At 44.6% G+C, this 22627-nt stretch overlaps 1 protein-coding gene across 3 annotated transcripts in view; it reads left to right on the top strand.

Annotated features, from left to right (window-relative positions):
• Positions 1-22627, top strand: part of trim36 (tripartite motif containing 36) — a 165534-nt gene that overhangs the window by 131281 nt on the left and 11626 nt on the right. The window lies entirely within an intron of this gene.

The raw sequence follows: 22627 nt of genomic DNA, 5'->3' as shown, positions 1-22627 counted from the left end.
CGGAAGATGAGGTGCTGTTCCTCCAGTTTGCGTTGGGCTTCACTGGAACAATGCAGCAAGCCAAGGACAGACATGTGGGCAAGAGAACAGGGTGGAGTGTTAAAATGGCAAGCGACAGGGAGGTTTGGGTCTTTCTTGCGGACAGACCGCAGGTGTTCTGCAAAGCGGTCGCCCAGTTTGCGTTTGGTCTCTCCAATGTAGAGGAGACCGCATTGGGAGCAACGAATGCAATAGACTAAGTTAGGGGAAATGCAAGTGAAATGCTGCTTCACTTGAAAGGAGTGAAGATCTCTCACCTTCCTTGAGCTGTTTCGCGGTGGAGCCATGTCCATAAGGATCCACCCAACATGCAATGCATGTGTTCATCTAGGCTCTGGTAGCTGTTGGTCTCCAGCAACTTCTGCTCCTCAGCTGTCTGTAATCTGAGAAAGTCCCTAAAGGTAAGACATCTGCACATCACACTTGTCCAGATGTGTTCTGGGCCAGCGTGTTTATCCGCCAGCATAATGGCAATTCTGGTATGAGGGGACGATTCTGGTCAGGTCTTACTTTGCATTCCATTACTGGGATGCAAAGCGGGTTCACACTGGCCTCCAGTGGGATTGGCGTTCCGCCATGGGGGACACCATCGGATGATCCAGCTGTGCTTTCACGCCGGCATGAAACCAATTTTTAGCCGCCTTGCCATATTGTCCCTGCACACTCGCCATGACTCCAACGCCAAAGGGGCCGGAAAATTCCGGCCTCTGAGTGAAAGGGAAGAAGACTCAATGATGCTGCAATTAGCTGAATGCAAGAGATAACACAGTATAACACCCGAGTTAGCTTTTGGAGTGGTCAAAATCTGCTTTGCCCTGATCAGCAGCTGAATTTCAAGAGTGGGAAATGTTGTTGTTCAGTGTCCTGTTGTTGGCTGCCTGTATACCACAAGTGTGAAATAGATTCTGAGACACTAATTGATTTAAACCAGGGATGACCTACTCCCACAATTATACTTCAATGCTGGGTTGTGCTCTTGGTCTAAATTGGTTGCAGACTTTGTTTAAATTTCTATTCCCAGGATCCACTTGCACTACAGAAATAATGTTAATACTGCTTGCGCCAGGAGCACCCCAGCTTTAGTTCCAATTCAGTACTTTGGACAAAACAAACTGTTTCCAGATCCAGGACTTGTATTATTGCGATTGGTGGTAGTTGGGGTGTAAAGAGTATAGATTAGTAGGTGATCTCTACAGTAGCCTATATTTGCAAAGAAAATGTTGCTGAAAACCAATATATTTAGCTATTTATATTGTCATGAGCATGGTATAAGACAAAGTTGGAAGCACATTACCCTCATAATAGAAAAAGATCCAAGAAGTCTACTGCAAAACCACTTACAGAGTTTTATGGATAAAAAATATTCAGACCGAAAGTTGAAATGTCTGTTTAATTCTCAAGCATTTTGTTTATTCTCACTAACCAATTACAAGAGGAATAATAGACCAGACCATCATGATAGAAATAGGTCACCTCGGCTCCACGCTTCTGAGTTAATGGGCTCTGCATTCATTGCATAACTGTTACATAATCTGAAACCATTGCCATCGATGTGTAAGCAGCCTAGGGAATAATGTGTGCAATAGGCTTCGCATTGGAAAAAAAAATTGAACATTTTAAAATTTTCTACTTCTTTATAGACCGCCTCATTTCTAATATACTTGTTTATTCTAATGACTGTTCGTGTGCTTTTATTTATCCCTAATATCTATATTCTCATTTTGATTTACAATACTTGGTAAATGTCATTACTGTCTGTGGGACCTTGCTGTGCAGAAAATAAGCTACAATGTTTATTTTATCCCATTCAATTGTTCACATTTTACTTTTCCTGTGTTTCTTTGTTCTATAAAACCAGTATTCACTTTCTTTTAGGTGTGGCCAGTGCAGACTTTTTTTGTACAGTTGCTGAATAGTTTTAAGTTAGACTTGCTCAGTAAGTAAATTGATATGATGGATCATTATTTATAAAAGAAGTTACATTACATTGATTTTGTACAATGCGCTCTCTACTGTACACCAAAGTCTTTTGGAGCTGAGTTATTCAAATGTTTGAACATTTCTCACCAGAATGATCAACCCTGCATATTCAGTAAAACTTAATTTGTAGCATACTCTCCTAACAGCAATAAAGCATTTTACAGATTTTTAAGGAACAATCATAAAAAAGTGCTCAGGAGACCATTTCTCATTTTTATTCAAAAACACAACGCAACATAAATCAAAATGAAATGCAACATCATGTAGCTTGCATATGAGCTTATGTCAAAAACAGTTGGCACAAAGTTTTTCTGTTCTTCTCCCTTCTCAAGGCAGTTTCGTCAGGCACTCTTACATGGAGCCAAATTTCCTTTAAATAGATAAAAGCAAAATACTGCAGATGCTGGAAATCTGAAGCAAAAACAGAAAACTCTGGAAAAACTCAGCAGGTCTAACAGCATCTGTGGAGAGAAAAACAGAATTAACGTTTCAAGTCTGAAACGTCTGAAGAAGAGTTGGACGGACTCGAAACGTTAACTCTGTCTTTCTTTCCACAGATGTTGTTAGACCTGCTGAGTTTTTCCAGCATTTTCTGTTTTTGTTCCTTTAAATAGATCAAGCTTTAAAAAAGCCCCACAACACCAAACCAGCAGCAATGTCTTTTCAATGAATTTTTGGAGATACAAACTGTTTTCAAAAAATGTGTATAGGTAGACTTGTGATATTAAAAAAAATGACTCCAAATGTGTTGCATATAAATGGTGTACAGTAGTGAGATGCTGTAAAACAAATTTAATAAAGCTCAGCTCCTGATGCAAAGCTTCACTCAATGGGAGTACAGATTGAAGAATTTGACACCGAGATCGATGCTCCTGTGATTAATTTTTAGTGATTAATTTTAAGCATCTTAAAAGCAGGAATAATGTGAATTGGATGGCTCACCTCCGCTCTTAATTCTTCAATCAGTGTTCCCAAGAGTCCATGCTGAGTGCTTTACAGGATTTACACTTAGCTTGAAAATAATTTTTTGGGAGAAAAAGTCATTGGCAGTTGCACAATACAAAGTGAGATCAGCTTATAGTTGTTAGTTCTATGATATGACTGGCAATTAGTTATATTTTTATATTTTACACTGCATTACTGTCAAAAAGGAGGGTGGGGTGGTCAATAGTGTATTCATGCTGTTCTGTCATTTCCACCTATTTTTCTGTTGGGGTTGGAGTTGGAGTTGGTTTTGTCAATTTTTCCTTACCACTTTGTCAGTGCTTAAGGTGAAGAAAATTTTTGGGGATTTTTTTTTTGTTCCAAGTACAACCTTCATTGTAAATGGGAAAAATGAAATGATGCTCCCACTGAAAAAAAAAACTCTTTGATCTCATCAGAAAATGTCAGGGCTGAATTTCAGTGCACAAACTCATGTGGGTTGAATACGGGTCAGATGTTAAAATTTTTAAAATCTGAATCCTGAGACCAACCCATCTCCAAATCGCCTATTTCCAGGCTTAATGGAGACAGGGCAAGGGGCGGGAAGGGGAAAGGGTGAGCAGGGCAAGGGTCAAGCAAGGCAAGGGATGAGCAGTCCACCCACTCCAAGAAGGCTGGCTGGAATTTTAAATATTTTAATGATGCTGGCAGCCTCTGATTCAACCAGCCTTGCAGGTTTAACTCTGGTCAGTTGACCCCAGGAAACCTGGAGGGAGGTGAGGACAATTTTGAAGAGAAGGTAAGTACCTGCAAAACTGCTTTTTGGCCAGAAGGAGCACAAGTGCTTGCTCAGTCCAGCCCGTAAGGCTCCCCACCCTACCAGATTTCTCCCAATAACGGCCTTTGGAGTTAGAGATCAGAGCCCCCAAGGCATCAGAGATTAGGCGACAGAGTTAGGGATTAGTTATCTCCCTGGGGTTGGAACCTGCCTAGTTGTGCGGCCTGATTTTGAGTCCTCCAAGGCTGTCTGGAAACTAAGACTGTCACTCATGTTTCCTGCCCAGAAGTCAGCCTATTAAGGCCAAAATATGCACACAGCCGAGTTAAAACTCCGTAACTTATGAGGAAACCCAGATTCTTGGGTTTCCCTTCTGAAAAGCTGCACCCCAATTTACATAACCCATTCCCGTTAGCATCCAGGTCTAACTGTTTTTAACCAATCAAATGCAACAAGACAAAGGCAGGATTGCAGAATGGGAAGATAATTGTCATTTAATACAGAAAAGTACGAGGTAATGCTTTCTGACAGAAGGGATAGGAAAAGGTGATATAAACTTAATGGCACAGTTGTAAAGGGTGTGCACAGAGGGACCTTGACATTCATGTGCATGGCTCTGTGAAGGTGGCAGGACATATTGAGAGAATAATTTGCAAAGCATATGGGACCTTTTCTGTTGAATAGTCATATTCGACTCAAAAAGTTAACTCTGATTTTTCACAGCTGCCACCAGGCCTGATAAGTATTTCCAGCATTTTCTGTTTCTATTTCATAAGCAGAGGTATGGAGTAAAAAAACAACGAAGTTAAGTTTTATAAAGCCCTGGTTGGAAGTATTACATCCAGTTCTGGTCACTACAAGTTAGGAAAGATGTGAGGGCCCTTGAGATGATGCAGTGGAGATTTACCTGAATGGTTCAAGGGATGAGTGATTTTAGTTACGAGGCTAGGTTGGAGAAGCTGGGGTTGTTAACCTTGCAGCAAAGGAGATTGAAATGAGATTTGATCAAGGCGTTACAAGATTATGACAAGGTAAACAAAGAAAAGCTGTTTCCGTTATCTGATGGTACAAGGGCTAGGGGACACAATTTAAGGTTTTTGTCAAGAGAGGAAGAACTTTTTTACACAGCAAGTGGTAATGACCTGGAGCTTGCTGCCTGTGAAGATGGTGGACATGGAAACAATCAATGATTTCAAAATGAAATTGGATGAGAAATAAACTTGCAGGCTATGGGCAGACAGCAGTGGAATGGGACTAACTGGATTTTTCTCCAGAGAGCCAGCATTGACTTGATGGGCCTAATGTCCTTCTTCTGTGACTCTATAATGACTCTATGACCCTGCTGTGCAGTCTCCCACCAAACTAGATAGCTGCAGTGATATTAGGCTGATTTCTAACTACCGAGGGGAGGCGGGTTCAGGTGTGCGCGGGGAATTAAATCTCCTAAAACTGATGTTGGGTTGGGACCCCGACATCATCCCGCCATTTCCAGGTTTCACCCGCATGAGTTTGCAGGTGAGCAGGGAAGCCCCTTGGAACTGTTGGGTAAGTAATTAACAAATGAAATTGGTAACTAACTCATGTTTTAACCTATCATTCTGACTTTAACAGTCAATGTACCTATTTCCCAAGCTTTCAGCAACTTGCCAGGGTCACTGAGGCAAGTGCACAGTGAGGAGAGCTTATTCAGTGAAACTGAGAGGCTGAGAAGCCTTTGATCAGTGAAACTGTGGAGCTCCAGCTATGCCTATGCAAGAAGCTGTAGTTCACAACACTTCTTCTGAGAGCATGCTTTCATTACCTGGCAAGCAATTTCCAACTTCTTGAATAAAAACAGAAAATGATGGAAAAACTCAACAGGTCTGGCAGCATTTGTGGAGCAAGAAACATAGTTAACATTTTGAATCCAGTATGACTCTTCTTTGGAATTTCTTGCAACTTCTTGGAAGTCAGTTTACCTGTTTTGGATCTTACTCACCTTGAACTGCACTTGCTCACTGCCAGACTTCACCATCGCTTGGGAGCAGCTTATGTAGCTCCACCATGTGCCTCTGATGAGGGACAGGAGGAGTAGCAATACAAACAGCACCGGTTGCAGCAGGAGCAACATCAGCACCAGCTTCCTCTCCTCAGCCGCTTGCCAATCCAGAGGGCAGAGGGGATGGACACAGAGAGCCAGTCCCTAGGAGGCGAGACTCCCCAACTCAGGGTCTGGAGGCTGAGGATCAGCTCCCTTGATATGTGTGAGCATATGTGTCAGGATCAAAGTTATTGTTGACATCTACAATGTCCTGGAACAAGACTTACTTCCCAGTAGGCCAGGTGGGCATACATTGCCAGTGGTCATCAAGATCCTTGTCACTCGAGGGCTGCTCCATCCCTGCTCTCCATGTCTTCCCAAGCTTGTGTGCTCCCTTCTCCTGCAAGGACAGAATGCAGAGTTATGAGTGTTAGAAATGCAGAAATCTGGAGAGGAGGGAAGGGCAGCATTCGCAGAGGGTGACTGTAAGGGATGGAAGTGAGAGGGCAATAGGATGAGGGTGAGTGTGAGTGTTGGCTGCACAGATGTGGTTGTGAGGTGTCTGGAGACAGAGGAATGAGTGGAACCACAAGGTATGTTTCTCTGAGGAGTGTCATGCAGGAGAATGCAGGGTAGCCAGAGTGTGGGGTTTGGCACCTAAAAGTTTTATATGATTCACTTTTCCTACCCTACTGACGTCCTGAATCCTCTCAGTGCACTGTCTCCGGGTTTGAGGGAACACGCCTCTGTTGCTGATTTCCTCAGCCACTTCCATCATGGCTGCTTGGTTTGAGAGGTTGCCCTCTTCCTCCCTTGGAAGAGATCACTCACTGCAGACCCTCGGATCCCACGGCAAGACCTAGGGGACAGCCTTCCCGTAACTCCATTTCATTCCTGTTGTTGTTGCAGCCACAGGAATTCATGTCCAGTTAATCCATTTGAACTCATGCCGAGACCTCTGTAATTGGGGATCCTTGATTTGAAGGCTTCCTGGTCCCAGCGGATTTGAAAACCGCTAATGTAACACTTCTATTCAGGAAAGGAAGAAGAAAGCAGGAAACTATAGGCAGTTAGCTGAATGTTTGTCATAGGGAAAATGTTATTAGACTTCCATGAGGATGTAACAAGCAAAGTGTAGATGTGTTGTACTTAAATTCCCAAAAGGCATTTGATAAAGTGCCACATCAAAGGTTATTGCACAAGAGCTCATGGTGTGGGGATTAACATATTGACATGGATCGAGGATTGGTTAGCTAACAGGAAGAAGTGTAGAGGAATAAATGGGCCTTGTTGGATTGGCAAGCTCTTATTAATGGAGTGCTACAGAGATCAGTACTGGAGCCTCAGTTATTTACAATCTATATCAATGACTTGAACAAAGGGACTGAATGTATGGTTGCTAAATTGCTGATGACACAAAGATAGGTAGGAAAGTAAGTTGTCAAAGAGGACATAAAGAGCTACAAAGGGATATAGACGAGGGGCTGAATTTTTCCATAGTTGCACTAAGTGTGGTAGCGGGTGGGTAAAATAGAGTCCTAACCGCTGATGAAAATGGTGGGTTTTCACACCATGTCTTCCTGAGCCTGCCTCATTATATATTCACTCCTGCGAAACACACCATTTCCATGGTGGGCGGGTTGTCATTCGCCCGCTCGCCATCATGCTGGCTGCCATCTTTAAAAGGCAGCCGCCAGCAAAGCGTTCATCGCCACCAGCTCACCACCGCTGCCTGGAATACATGGCCAGCAAAGGCAAAAAGACTGCAAAACCCCCACTTCAACAACGGGTCCCTCGAAAGACTGCTGGGTGCTGTGGAGGCCGGGATGTGCTCTACCCCCGCTCTGGCCGCAGGATGGGCAGCAATGTCACCAACTCGGCTTGGGAGGCGGTGGCAGTGGTGGTCAGCGCAAACACCCTGCACAGGAGCATAGCCACCCAGTGCCACAAAAGGATGAATGATCTCCTCCGTTCTGCCAGGGTAAGTCATTCTTTTCATCCCTCCCAACTCACACACTCACAAACCAATCACACATCCACAGGGCCCTCACTCACTGTCAGTGCAAGGGACATCACCATTCACTCACATCGTCATTGTCTTCATTCCATCCATGGGATCACTCACCACCTACGCAGGCCAAGCATACTTATCATCTGGCTCGACACTAGTCCTGATACACTCTCCCCATCTATGTCCATGTAGGATAAACTGGCTCACAACAGGAGGGAAAGGTCGCAGACAGGTTGAGGGAAGCCGGAAATCAAAGGTCTGACAGAATTTGAAAACACAACCGTCCAGCTGGCCGGCGATGACTGGGACTGGTCCTGTGCTGACGGTGAGGTTAGCGCTGCTCTACCAAGTGGGGATCTAGCAGTACAACATCCATCAGACAACCATGCTGTGAGTGATGTGTCCTGTTTCACAGGCCACTGCCAGGCACTAATTATCTCCCCTTGCTTACGCAGGCACATCTGGGAAGCAGCCGACGGAGTCCATGACCCAGGGCCTCTAATCAAGCTCCAAAGAAACCTCTGAAGAGGAATCTGGGGGCATCCTCCCTGAAGTCCCGGCACAGCACTCACCAACACAGAGAAACACATCTTGGTGGGACTTGGCTTTAGAGTAGCCTCAGGGTCACAATCTGGTGACCACATTGCACTTTCTGATCCACAGCAGATGGGGGCAGAGACTTCCCAGGTCCCCGGCACTCGCAGGACTGCTGGAGGCCAGGATGTTGCTGAGTCCGAGTTAGATGACGAGCCTCTGGACTCGGTCATGTCACAGTTGCTGGAGCTGCAAAGGCAAGCCAGGGAACATCAGGGAGGGATGTCCGCTGCACTCCTCAGATTGCAAGGCACGATGGAGGAGTCCGATGTCTTCAGGCTGAGGTGATAGCATCGGCATTGCAATGCACTGAGGTCAACACTGGCAGAATGGTGGCCGCCATGGAGACCTTGGTCCAGAATGTCACTCCTGCACTGCTGCGCAGGCTTAACTCCATCGCTGATGCCATAGTAGGCAGCCAACATTGTGTACATGAGTGGGGTCCTGGGCAGTTTGACCTCACACCAGCTACCCCTTCCGCTCATGGAGTTAGGGGCCCTCGGGCGCCCATTGGGAGGATGATGAGCAAGTGCGCACTCTGGGGCCATCCACCCAGGTGACTCTTGGAGTGACCCTCTGACTCCTCTCTTCCTGTGACCTCCACAGATCCAGCTTCACAGGCCGAGGAAGGTGCACCTGCCACACAGCAGGACCCCGAAAGCAGGCCGGGGCCCTGGATTGTGAAATCCTACAGAGGTCACCTGTGGAGCCCTGAAAGCAGCCACTGGCGTAGAAATTGAATGCCACGGTCACTTTCACAGCCACCGGAGGGAGTGGGTGCCCTCCATGGCTCCATGGCACCAAGTCCTACAGTAAGTGGCAGATGTGAGCCACCAGGTCCCTAGACAAGCGCAGTCATCAGTGACACTAGTTCTCAGTCATCTGCAGGAATGGCAGGTGGCGTGTAGAGCCCCTGGGTGTCGCTAGGCACCGACCAGCCTCAGCTCGCCGTCACTCCTGGGCAGCGTATGCTGGAGCCCCTGCTGCCCCTACTTCATGAGGTTGCTGCTCCTGCCTTTGCGCGGCCAGGTACCTCAGTCGCTCTCTCCTCCATCGTCTATGGTCTCTGTAGCCCATCAGGCATACAGCTAGGTCACCAGGATCCATGATCCTGAAGTGGCCTCCTGCAGCATGAAAGAGAGAGAGATGTGGCTGTACTTAGCACCGTTCCTGGCCCTGCTTCCCGGAGAGTGCTGGTCACCCCTTGGATGGCCAGAGATGAGTGTGCTGCATGGCTGCCCCGTCAACTTCCAACATGGGGGACACTGGTCCAAACCAGGATGCTGATATTGCATGGGGCTGTGAGCACCTCCAGCAGTGACTGCTACTTGACCAGCATTGGCGAGGAGATTGTATAATGTGTGCAGTCCAACTACTCTGCGGTCCAGTAAAGTGGTGGTGGGCTCGAAGTCTGTGCCGCAGGTGGTGGATGGGGCAGGGGGTAAGGTCTGGAGCGCTTGGTGGCCCTTTGGTGCCTCCGTGTTGCTTGAATGGGCGGGCAGGCTAGGAGCCTGACCCCCAATCATATTACTGTGGCTGGGCCTGATCTGTCGTAGTTGCAGAGGCATGGTCAGTTTATACAGGTGTCCCTAATGCGTGGCCACTCCCCTCACTTACCCTGGCCCCCACTTCGATTGCCTGTGCGCGGGATGCAGCGCCAGGGCAGCACTTGACCCCCCACCCCTCACCCCCCAACCCTCAGCAGTCACCTCTGAGGCTGGCCAGCACTTGTCCCCAGACACCTTCCACCCTCAGCAACCACCTGCGGGGCCAGGAATCAGTTCCCCCCCCCCCCCCCCCCCCCCAGCCCACCAGCCCCCTGAGGCCTGTAAACAATGGGTGAGCTGTGGAGAACGCTGCTGCTCAGTCACCTCAGTTCCCCCAAAGTGAAGGCAGCCAAGTGCATGTCGCCCGCGTGTTGTTGTGAAACACGTCGGTGTGCTTTCCCGCCGATGTGGACGGACAATACAACGGGGTTCCAAGAGCCTGGTGGGATGGCCTTTCAATTATATGTTGATGTATTACAATCAGCTCCCCACTAACCGCTGGCAGGAAACACAGTCAGCCGTTTGTGGGCTGAACAGAAGATTGCGACCTGCTTTCACGCTGTCCTGAAGTGGGTCCCACCATATTTTTTGCGCATGCCACCTATCACACCCGCCGCCAGTGGGCTCACAAAATTCTAACCGCGCCACCATTTTACACTGGCGGGCCAATTAAGGCCCACCCTGCGTGACACGCACCTGGAAGCACTGAACGCTCCCTGAACGCATGTGCGCGAAAGAGCACAGAAACCATCAATTAGCCTCAGCAAAGCCAGTTCCTTTGCAAACAGGTTTCTGATCTGTTAACGGTCTTCCCACTGCATGGGGGTTGGTTGAAATAATATTTTGTCCATCATCTACAGGCAGTATGGCTTTACTGTGAAAACAGTTTTTTTTAATTCATTCATGGGATGTGGGCTTCACTGGCTGGGCCAGTATTTATTGCCCATCCCTAATTGCACTAGAGCAGGTGATGGTGAGCTGCCTCCTTGAACCACTGCAGTCCATGTGGTGTAGGATTCCAGGATTTTGAACCAGCAACAGGTGAAGGAACAGCGATATATTTCCAAGTCAGGGTGGTGAGTGACTTGGAGGGGAATTTCCAGGTGGTGGTGTTCCCATCTATCTGCTGCCCTTGTCCTTCTAGATGTTAGTGGTCATGGATTTGGAATGTGCTGTCAAAGGAGCCTTGGTGAATTCCTGCAGTGCATCTTGTAGATGGTACACACTGCTGCTACTGTGTGTCGGTGGCGGAGGGATTGAATGTTTGTGGATGTGGTGCCAATCAAGCAGGCTGCATTGTTCTGGATGGTGTTGAGCCTCTTGAGTGTTGTGGGAGCTGCACTCATCCAGGCAAGTGGGGAGTATTCCATCACACTCCTGACTTATTTTACTTGTAGATGGTGAACAGGCTTTGGGGAGTCAGGAGGTGGGTTACTCATTGCACGATTCCTAGCCTCTGACCTGCTCTTGTCGCCACAGTATTTATATGGCTAGTCTGGTTCAGTTTCTGGTCAATGGTAACCTCCAGGGTGTTGATAGTGGGGGATTCAGTGACAGTACTGCCATTGAACATCAGGGAGCGATGGTTGAATTCTCTCTTGCTGAAGATCGTCATTGCCTGACACTTGTGTGGCACGAATGCTACTTGCCACTTGTCAGCCCAAGCTTAGATATTGTCCAGGTTTTGCTGCATTTGCACATGGACTGACCTCCACAAATATCTTCCTTTGTGCTATGTGTGACTCCAACCAGTGGAGAGTTTTCCCCCTGATTCCCATTGACTCCAGTTTTGCTACGGCTCCTTGAATCCACACTCGGTCAAATGTGGCTTTGATGTCAAGAGCAGTCACTTTCACTTCACCTGGGAAGTTCAGCTCTTTTGTCCATGTTTGAACCAAAGTTGTAATGATGTCAGGAGCTGAGTGGCCCTGGCGGAACCCAAACAGTGAACAGGTTATTGCTAAGCAATTGCCGCCTGATAGCACTGTTGATGACCCCTTCCGTCACATTACTCATGATGGAGAGTACACTCACGGGGTGGTAATTGGCTAGGTTGGATTTGTCATGCTTTTTGTGGGCAGGACATACCTGGGCAACTTTCCACATAGCTGGGTAGATGCCAGTGTTGTAGCTGTACTGGAACAGCTTGGCTAGGGGCGTGGCAATTTCTGGAGCACAAGTCTTCAGTACTATTGCTGGAATATTGTCAGGGCCCATAACCTTTTCAGTATTTAGAATCCTCAGTCCATTCTATTACATTGAGTCTTATATTTAATCATTTGCTGTGCCTCCTCTTTTAATTCCTTTTCCTGTTGATTCATTAAATGAACTCAGTAAACGAGTCCTGAAAAACTGCATTGGTCTTATATAATGCCTGCTGCAGTGATGCATAAAATATACAAACTATTATTACTATTATTCCTTTAAACAAAAATATAGAAAAATTCCTTTTTTCCTTGAACAATTTTTGCAAGGCATTGATGCTATATAGGTATTTTGCTGAGTGAAATGTGTGATAAAAGGCAGAGGCTGTTAGGGAAGAGCATTGAATAGATGACTAAATGGCAGCTGAGGAACTGACCATGATGGGGGCAGGATTTTTCAGACGGCAAGGTTTCCTGCCCTGCCACACGAAGAGTTGGCCAGCAACACATCCCTACTTATACCAGCTGCCCTCAACCATTTAACGTTTGGTGAGGCACTACTTAGCTAAGGGCTAGACTTGCGCATCATCTGGGGAGGAAATCCCACCTTGGAAAGCTGCTGGCCAATCAGATGGCCAGCGGCACTGTAGTCTGTAGCTTCACCTGGTTAGGTGCAATATTTCACACCCTCTCTTTTAATCCAAGCTACACTAGTTTGTTAAAGAAAAAAATGCAAATTACCCCCATGTTTACCTAATCACCATTTCAAACCTACTTCTCTTCTTTATATCAAAGCCTCTAGACCAGCTGGCTTTAGTCCAATTAAGATACATACACACACATAGGGCAGAATTTTGCCCTTGGCAGGGGTGCTCGGTGGGGGCGGGGGGTGCAGTCGGGAAGCCGACTGCTGCCTGCGATTGGCACCACACTGTGATTTTACACGGCGGGCCAATTAAGGCCCACCCAGCGTGAAACGCAAGCGGCAGTGCTCAGCGCTGCCTGTGCGGGCGGGGGGAGGAGGGTGAGTGGACCTAGTGCGAAGTTCACGCATGCATGTGAAAGAGCACTTCAATCTCCCTGAGGCACAGGAGCTGCCTCTGGGGGATGAAGCACTGTTTAAAAAAAATAATGAAGTGAATAAAAATGTCATAAAATGTGTCCCCTCATGTGACTCTGTCTCATGAGCAGGGATATGTTTTTAATTTAAATGTGAAATTTTTGTTTTATTTTTATTTGCTTTAGGAAACCTCATCCCGCCTACGGATGAAGTTTCCTAAAAAATGCAAAGGCCGCTTGGCATTTTCGTCTGCCCGCCAACTGTATGGTTGGACGGGGCAGCGTAAATTTGAAATTAAATACCTTTTTAATGGCCTTGATAGGCCTTTTAATTGTCAGTGGGCATGCTGCCGACTCCGGCGCGTGCCCGCCGAACAAAATATCGCTCGCCCGACGTCATTGCACATCATTTTACGCTTGGCCGGGTCGGGCACGCGCCCGCCCTCCGAGCTCAATTTTCTGCCTATAGACACAGACACCACTAAACTTTATTTTAAAATAATTTCCAATAAAATTATAGACATTATTATATCTTCTTGACATACCCCTCCTTATCGAAAAATGAACCGTCATAATTTTGAAAGATGGCTTCATTTTTATTAACCCATCTTACACTATCTCCTATACTTATCTATATACTTACACTATTACATTACCAGATGCATGCATTAACATAACAATGTATATACAAATCCTTGGTATCAGCAGAAAACATTGCAGTTCAGTGTCCAGGTTTCAAAATGTCTAATTTTCCCTTTAAGTTCCAAACTCTTGATAAAGCATCTGCAATCAGATTCTCTCATCCAGCAACATGTATAATCTGTAGATTGCAGTAATAAACTCTACCTGAGTAGCCTTGCACTTTTGTCTCGAAATGTGTCCAGAAACTTTAAATGATCGCGGTGTGTATAAACAATGGTTTCTGTTGAATTGTTTGCCACACAGATTTCAAAATGCTGCAATGCTAATACCAAACCCAACATCTCCCTTTCAATCATTGAATATCTTCTCTGTGCATTCAACATCCGTGAAAAATACCCTATTAGTTTTTCAATTCCAGTGTCATCTTCTTGTAACAGTACAGCCCCAATGCTGATATCGCTTGCGTCAACAGCCAACTTTAATTGCTTACCATAATTGGGTACTGCCAAAACTGGTGTCATAGTTAATACAGTTTTCAAACTGTCAAATGTCCTCTGACACTCCTGTGTCCATTGAAATTTCTTGTTCTTTTTTAGTAGTTGAGTCAGTGGAGCAACCACACTGCTAAAATTTAGTATAAATTTCCGGTAAAACCCACTCATGCCTAGAATTCTCAAAACTTCTCATTTTGTTATGGGCACAGGGAAATCCACAATAGCCTTGACTTTCACATCTCTCAGAGCCACCTTACCATGTACAATGGTATGGCCTAGATACGTAACTTGCGCTTTTGCAAACTCACTTTTAGCCAAGTTCAGCACCAAATTAGCTTCTTGTAATTGAGTAAATAATTCTTCCAGATGCTGTAAATGCTCCTCCCATGTCTGACTGAAAACTATTAAATCATCAATATAAACAGCACAGTTGCATAGACCTGCAATTACTTTGTTTGTCAGTCTTTGAAATGTCGCAGGTGCATTCTTCATACCAAATGGCATGACTTTAAATTGATATATCAATTTGGTGTCACAAAAGCCGAAATCTCTTTTGCTCTCTCCAACAACAGTACTTGCCAATATCCGTTTAGCAAGTCAATCTTTGTGATAAATTTCGATTGTCCCACTTTCTCACAATCCCCCAACCGTGGCATAGGATATGAATCCGCTTTTGTTACCACATTCACCTTCTGATAGTCCACGCAGTCTTTGTGTTCCATCTGGTTTTGGTACCAGCGCAATTGGCGCATTCCAATTACTGTAACTAGACTCAATGATATCACTTTGAAGCATGAAGTCAATTTCTTTCTCTTCTTGGATACCTTTGCCGGATTTAATCTAAGGGATGTTGCTTTATCAAAGATGAAACTTCCACAGATACATCATGTATAACTAAATTTGTCCTTCCCAGCTTATTTCCACAAATAGGTTTGTGTGACTGCAATAGCTTTTCCAAATCGCTTTGACACTTGTTTGAAAGGTAACTCAATATTTCATTTAAATTTTCAAGTATGCCCTCATTATCCAATTTGATTAGAGGAAAATCAACTTCAGAATCCTGCACTTCTACCTCTTTCTCATCATCCACCACCACTAATACCTCTTTTTAGAGTCACAGAGTTATACAGTACTGAAACAGGCCCTTTGGCCTGTATCTGTGCCAGCCATCAAGCACCTATCTATTCTAGTCCCATTTTCCAGCACTTGGCCCATAGCCCTGTATACTATGGCATTTCAAGTGCTCATCTAAATACTTTTTGTTCCTCTTCCCTGTCAAAGTACTTTTTAAGCATATTTACATGACACCCCTTTGCTTCTTTCTTCTACCTGGAATATTTATTAAATAATTTACTTCACTCAATTTCTTTTCAGCCCTGTAAGGCCCACCAAACCTTGCTTTTAATGAAGCACCCACTATGGGTAACAGAGCTAGCACTTTCTCTCCAGCAATAAAATTCCAAGCTGTAGCCTTCCTGTCTGCTTTCACTTTCATCACTTGCTATATCTTTAAATGTTCCCTAGCCAACTCACATGCTCTGTCTAATCTCTCTCTGAAGTTTGAGACGTAATCCAGGAGAGTAGTTTCTGAATTTTGACCCACCATTTTCTCATGAATCAATTTCAGTGGTTTCCCTTACATGACCATAAACTAGTTCAAAAGGGCTAAAACCAGTCAATGCATTAGGAGCGTCCCTAATAGCAAATAACAAGGATGGAATTCCCATATCCTAATCCTGTGGATAATCCTGACAGTACGCTCTCATCATACTTTTTGAAGTTTGATGCCATCTTTCCAAAACCTCTTGTGACTCTGGATTGTGAGCTATTGACTTCAACTTTTTTTACGCCCAAACTGTTCATTACTTCCTTAAACAGCTGTGACAGGAAATTTGACCCCTGATCTGATTGTATTTCCTTAGGTAAGCCATATCTTTTAAACATTTTAGTTAACTCTTCCACATTGTTCATTGTTGTAATGTTTCTCAAAGGTATCACTTCAGGAAACCTGGTAGATACATCCATTATTGTCAGTAAGTACTGATTTACACTTTTAGTCTTAGGGAGGGGTCCTACACAATCAATCACGACCCTAATGAAAAGTTCTTCAAATGCTGGCACTGGAATTGAAGGTGCAGGCTTAGTCACTGTTTGTGGTTTCCCTATCACCTGACATGTGTGACCTATAGAATTTGATCACATCCCTATGCAACCCTGGCCAATAAAAATGTCTTTGGGCAGGATATTGAGGTTAGCAAGCAGGGGCGGGGCCCACTCGCCGACACATAAAATGATGCAGGATGATGTCGGGTGGAACTCCCAATGTCATCCCGCGTCATTTCAATTTTCAGGTCAGCAGGGGCTCAGCCGAATCAGCTGTGCGCCCGCCGACCTGTCAACGGCCAATTGAGGCCATTTAAAAAGTAATTAGACTAGTTAACGACCTGCCCGTCCAACCTTAAGGTTGGCGGGCAGGCCGGGAGCCCTGGCAGGCTTCAGAAAAAGCATGAAACCTCATCCATGGGTGGGATGAGGTTTCATGTAGGTTTTTAAAAATTTAATAAAAGTTTACTTAGAAGTGATGGACATGTCCCAGCTCATGTGACAGTGTCACATGAGGGGACATGTCGGAAATTTCATTTCTCTACATGTACCATTTTTAAATTTGGCACCGATCTCCCTGAGGCAGCACTTAGCCTCAGGGAGATGGGTGCGCTCTTTCGCATGCAAGCGCAAAAGAGCGCACTCCTGGCTTAAGGAATCCCCCCCACCCCCCGCCCGCACAGGGAGCGCATAGCGCTTCTTGGCGGACGTCATGCTGGGCGGGCCTTAATTGGTCCGCCCATGTAAAATGGCGGCCGCCCCCATTCGGGGGTGCCGATTGGAGGTATGCCCGCATGTGCCTGCTCCTGAACATCCCCCCCCAACGGGGGGAAAATTCGTCCCTTTGTACATTTGCCTGTGTCATTCTAATTCCCAAATGTCCCCCCCCATTAGAATTTCATGAGCAATCCTCAGAATCTCATTTCTGTACCCAACTGGGATAACAATTTGATGTACCTCTGTCCAGTTTTCATTTGCTGAGACATGATACGGCCTCCACTTTCTCATTAATATATCACCCTTAAGGTAATAACATTCTGGAATACATTTTGCCAGTTTCTGAGTAAACTGTCTGATATAACTGTTTTAATTGCAAATCCTTTTGTTGCAACTCAATTAACTGCCTTGAGCTAAACACCTCAACTGCCTTTTCCTCTGCTGTGTCTTTCTGAACAGTGTTATCAAACACAGTGCCTGCTAATTGGATTTAAACACCTTCTTCCTGCCTTTGAACTGCCTGTCCTTCTTGTTTTTTTCTTGTTTTAACCTATTAGCCTTTGACCTCATTATCACACAATCTGGAAACAATCCAGGATGCCCCTTTTGAAACACCTCTGTTGAAAACACTTCTGCAGTCTGCTCAACTACCATAGACATCACCTAAATCTGTGATCCAGCGATATCATTACCCAGAATAAATTGAACCTCTGCAATGGGCAGTTTTTCCACTACTTCAACTGTCACCTCACCTGTCTTCCATTTACCCTTTAAATTTATCTTCCACAAGGGAATAGGTTTAGCATCTCCATGAACCCCACTTATTATCAACTGCACCTGCAACACTCCCTCTGATCAACAAATGTCACTGTCCCACAGCATTAATGATTGACTAGCGCCGGTATCTCTTAAAATTTTAACATCTTTACCTACTCCACCCTGTGCACATGGAAAGACTTTCCCTTCACACACAAAATCATTAAACATTTCTGCAACCTGCTGCTCAGAGCTCTCTTGGGTAAATTGTGAATACATTCCCACTTCTTTACCAATCACTGATTCTCCTTGTTTTATCTGCACATAAACCACTGTTTTTTCCTGTGCCTGAACCTCATAACCCACAGTACTTTTACGTCCAGAACTTTTCTACACTATAATAATTCCAACAGATTTTCCTTGCAATTTCCAGCACACTGACTTAGTGTGCCCAACTTTATTATAATGAAAACATCTTAATTTTCAAGTATCACTTCTACCCTCAGCACCTTCCCTTTTATCCTGAAAAAAAAACTTCCTGTGAATTTCCAGCTACTCTTTCTCTTCCCTGACTACCCACATTCCTTTCACCTTCCCACTTTCTATCCTTTTAAAGGGTGACAAAAAAATGGTTTAGCTCTATGAACTAGCTCATAATCATCAGCTATCTCTGCTGCTTGCTTTACAGATTCAACCCTCAGTTTCTCCACGTGAGTTCTCACTACCGAAGGAATTAGTCTTTCAATTCTTCCAAAAGAATGACTTCTCTAAGAGCTACATATGTTGTCTCTATCTTTAATGCCCGTATCCACCTCCTGTCAAAATTAAAAACAAAAACAGAATTACCTGGAAAAACTCAGCAGGTCTGGCAGCATCGGCGGAGAAGAAAAGAGTTGATGTTTCGAGTCCTCATGACCCTTCGGCAGAGTCATGAGGACTTGAAACGTCAACTCTTTTCTTCTCCGCCGATGCTGCCAGATCTGCTGAGTTTTTCCAGGTAATTCTGTTTTTGTTTTGGATTTCCAGCATCCGCAGTAGTTTTTTGTTTTTATCCTGTCAAAATTACTTTATTTTACTCTCTCAAACTCAGTATAAGTTTGTCTAGACTATTTTCTCATATTCCTACATTTCTGCCTGTATGCCTCGGGAACCAACTCATAGGCACTCAAAATAGCCTTTGTCACCACATCATAATTCACCGATACCTCTTCAGACAGTGAAGCATATATTTCATGTGATCTACCCGCCAACTTGGATTGCAACAACAATGTCCAGTTCGCCTGTGACCATTTCATCTGTTTAGCTATCTTCTCAAATGAAATAAAGAATGCTTCAACATCTTTTTTCCTCAAACTTTGGAAGAGCTTGTACAAATTTAAACATCTTCCCACTAGGTTCTGATCTGGAGATAAGTCTTTCCTCACCTCCTGATGTCTCTTACTTAACTACCAGCATTTTCAGTTGGAATTCTCTCTCTCTTTTTCTCTTTCCTCCTTTACTATCTTCACAATTTCTAATCCCCTTACCTGTTTTCTTTCTCTCTCCTGCCTTTCTGCCTGCTCCCTTTGGAATGCCCTTTCTCTTTCCTTTTCTTCCAATTCAATCGATTTCACTTGCAAATGAATTTGAGCCCATTCCAATGAATCACCGCATGGAGAACCCTGACTCTCAGGTATTCCTTCCAATTTCAAATGCTGCGCTATCACTTCAACTATGCCTGATTTCCTCACCCCTCCATGTAATCCTAATTGTAACTTCTCCGCCAACTCTGTTAATATATTCTTGGATACTTCCTGTAGCCCAATAACCCAATCTTCTACTTCTAAAAAAGATGTAGCCATGGATATAGCCATTTTTGCAGTCTCACCTCTTCGAAAATACCTCACACCAACTCCAGAATTCAAAGTGCTTCTTGTACTCATAACCTTAAGGACAAATCCAACCTGGACAATTTCCACCACATCAGTCTACTCTCAATCATTAGCAAAGTAATGGAAGGAGTCATCAACAGTGCTATCAAGCAGCAATTGCTTAGCAATAACTTGCTCACTGACACCCAGTTTGGGTTCAGTCAGGGCCACTCAGCTCCTGACCTCATTACAACCTTGGTTCAAACATGGACAAAGGAGCTGACTGAGTGTGGCATCAAGGACCCCTAGCAAAACTGGAGTCAATGGGAATCAGGGGGAAAACTCTTCGCTGGTTGGAGTCATACCTAGCACAAAGGAAGATGGTTGTGATTGTTGGAGGTCAGTCATCTCAGCACCAGGACATCACTGCAGGAGTTCCACAGGGTAATGTCCTCGGCCCTCCCATCTTCAACTGCTTCATCAATGACCTTCCTTCCGTCATAAGATCAGAAGTATGTTCACTGATGATTGCACAATGTTCAGCACCATTCGCGACTCCCCAGATACTGAAGCAGTCCATGTCCAAATGCAGCATGGACAATATCCAGACTTGGGCTGATGAGCGGCAAGTAACATTCATGCCAAACAAGTTTCAGGCAATGACCATTTCCAACAAGAGAGAATTCAACCATTGCCCCTTGATGTTCAATGGCATTACCACCACTGATTCCCCCAGTGTCAACATCCTGGGGGCTACCATTGACCAGAAACTGAACTGGACTAGCCATATAAATACTCTGGCTAGAAGAGTAGGCCAGAGGCTAGAAATCGTGCGACAAGTAACTCACCTCCTGACTCCCCAAAGCCTGTCACCATCTGCAAGGCACAAGTCAGGAGTGTGATGGAATACTCCCCATTTGCCTGGATGAGTGCAGCTCCCACAACACTCAAGAAGCTTGACACCGTCCAGGACAAGCAACCCGCTTGATTGGCACCACATCCACAAACATTCACCCTCCACCACCGACACACAGTAACAGCAGTGTGCACCATCTACAAGAAGCACTGCAGGAATTCACCAAGGCTCCTTCGACAGCACTTTCCAAGCCCATGACCACTACCATCTAGAAGGACAAGGACAGCATATAGATGGAAACACCACCACCTGGAAATTTCCCTCCAAGTCACTCACCATCCTGACTTGGAAATATATCGCCATTCCTTCACTGTCGCTGGATTAATATCCTCGAACTCCCTTCCTAACAGCACTGTGGGTGTACCTACACCACTTGGACTAGGCGGTGCGTGAAGGCAGCTCACCACCACCTTCTCAAGGGCAACTTTGATAGGCAATAAATGCTGGCCCAGCCAGCGAAGCACACATCCCATGAATGAATAAAAAAGAAAGATTCGCCAATTCCAAAAAAATTAAGGAATTTCAAATATACCTCGCAAAGAGCCCCCAATTATTATGACACAGACAATGGTAAACGCTGAACTGTTCAAATCCCAGAGGAAAACATGAATCAACTGTCATAACCCATTTTACAATTTGTATGTTTCAAGATGCAGGCTTTGAATTTAGTAGTAATAAGTCCGCCGGGTCTCAAGAGGTTTTATAAAACTAAATTAAACGTTTATTAATACAAGAAAGATTGTAAGCACATACATATGTCTAAAAAATCTCGACTATAATAACTACAAAAATCCCCTAATTAATCTGATTCCTAGTTACACCTCTGTTAAGGCAACAGTAATACACAGATTTAAACAGACCCCTGGCAAAGCACACTCTGGACAGTCGCATTCAAAATGAGTTTCTTTCAGCTCTGGGCCCTTGCAGACAGCGGCTTGAGGCTTACAGGCTGGAGGCTTTAGATCTTAGAACTCCTCTCCTTTTTAACAACAGCCTTCTCTTCCTTTATACATATTTTCCTCTTTGAATGCAAATTTTCATTGTATCACTGTGTTTTGAACGTTACCTCTTTTAATAATAAGATCCTTTCATAGTACCCGCTTTATTAGTAATCCTTGGGAAAATAAACAAACACACTGTTTCTGAGCTTCACCTGCTTAGGTGTAATATTTCACAGTCTCTTTAAATCCAAGCTACACTAGCTTGTTTAAAGAAAAAATGCAAATTGCCCCCATGTTTATCTGGTTACCATTTCAAACCTACTCCTCTTCTATTCATCAAAGCCTCTAGACTAGCTGGCTTTAACCCAATTAAGACACACACACACACGTACACACAAATAGACACAGATACCACTAAACTCTATTTTAAAATAATTTCCAATAACATTATAGACATTATTATATCTTTTTGACACCAGCTGCCTTTAATTCAATTAAGTCAACACGAACACACACAGACATAGACCCATAGACACAGACCCCACTTTTACTCTACAGTAAATTCCAATAATATTATGACAATTATTATATCTTCCTGGATACAACTTCACCCAAGTGACACCAAAGAAAGTAGTGGTGAACAGTTGTTTTTTAGACTAGAGGAGATATACAGTGGGGTTCACCAGGAATCAGTCTTAGGACCACTGTCTCTGTTTATACATTTATGATTGCCTTACATGTACAAGGCACAATTTCAAAACTTACAATGACACAAAACTTGGAAACATTGTGAACCATGAGGAGGATAATGATAGAATTTGAAAGGACATAACCAGGCTGATGGAATGGACTGGCACATGGCAGATGAAATTTAATGCGGAGAAGTGTGAAGTGATACATTTTGGTCAGAAGAATGAGGAGAGGCAATATAACTAACCAGTGGAGAGTTTTCTCCCTGATTCCCATTGACTTCAATTTTATTATGGCCCCTTGATGCCACACTAGATCAAATGATGCCTTGATGTCAAAGGAAATCACTTCCACCTCACCTCTTAAGTTCAGCCCTTTTGTCCACGTTTGGACCAAGGCTATAATGAGGTCAGGAGCTGAGT

Source organism: Cetorhinus maximus, chromosome 2 (assembly GCF_964194155.1).
Source record: "Cetorhinus maximus chromosome 2, sCetMax3.hap1.1, whole genome shotgun sequence".
In the NCBI taxonomy this organism is placed as follows: Eukaryota; Metazoa; Chordata; class Chondrichthyes; order Lamniformes; family Cetorhinidae; genus Cetorhinus; species Cetorhinus maximus.
This window is presented reverse-complemented; position numbering and strand designations above follow the sequence as displayed.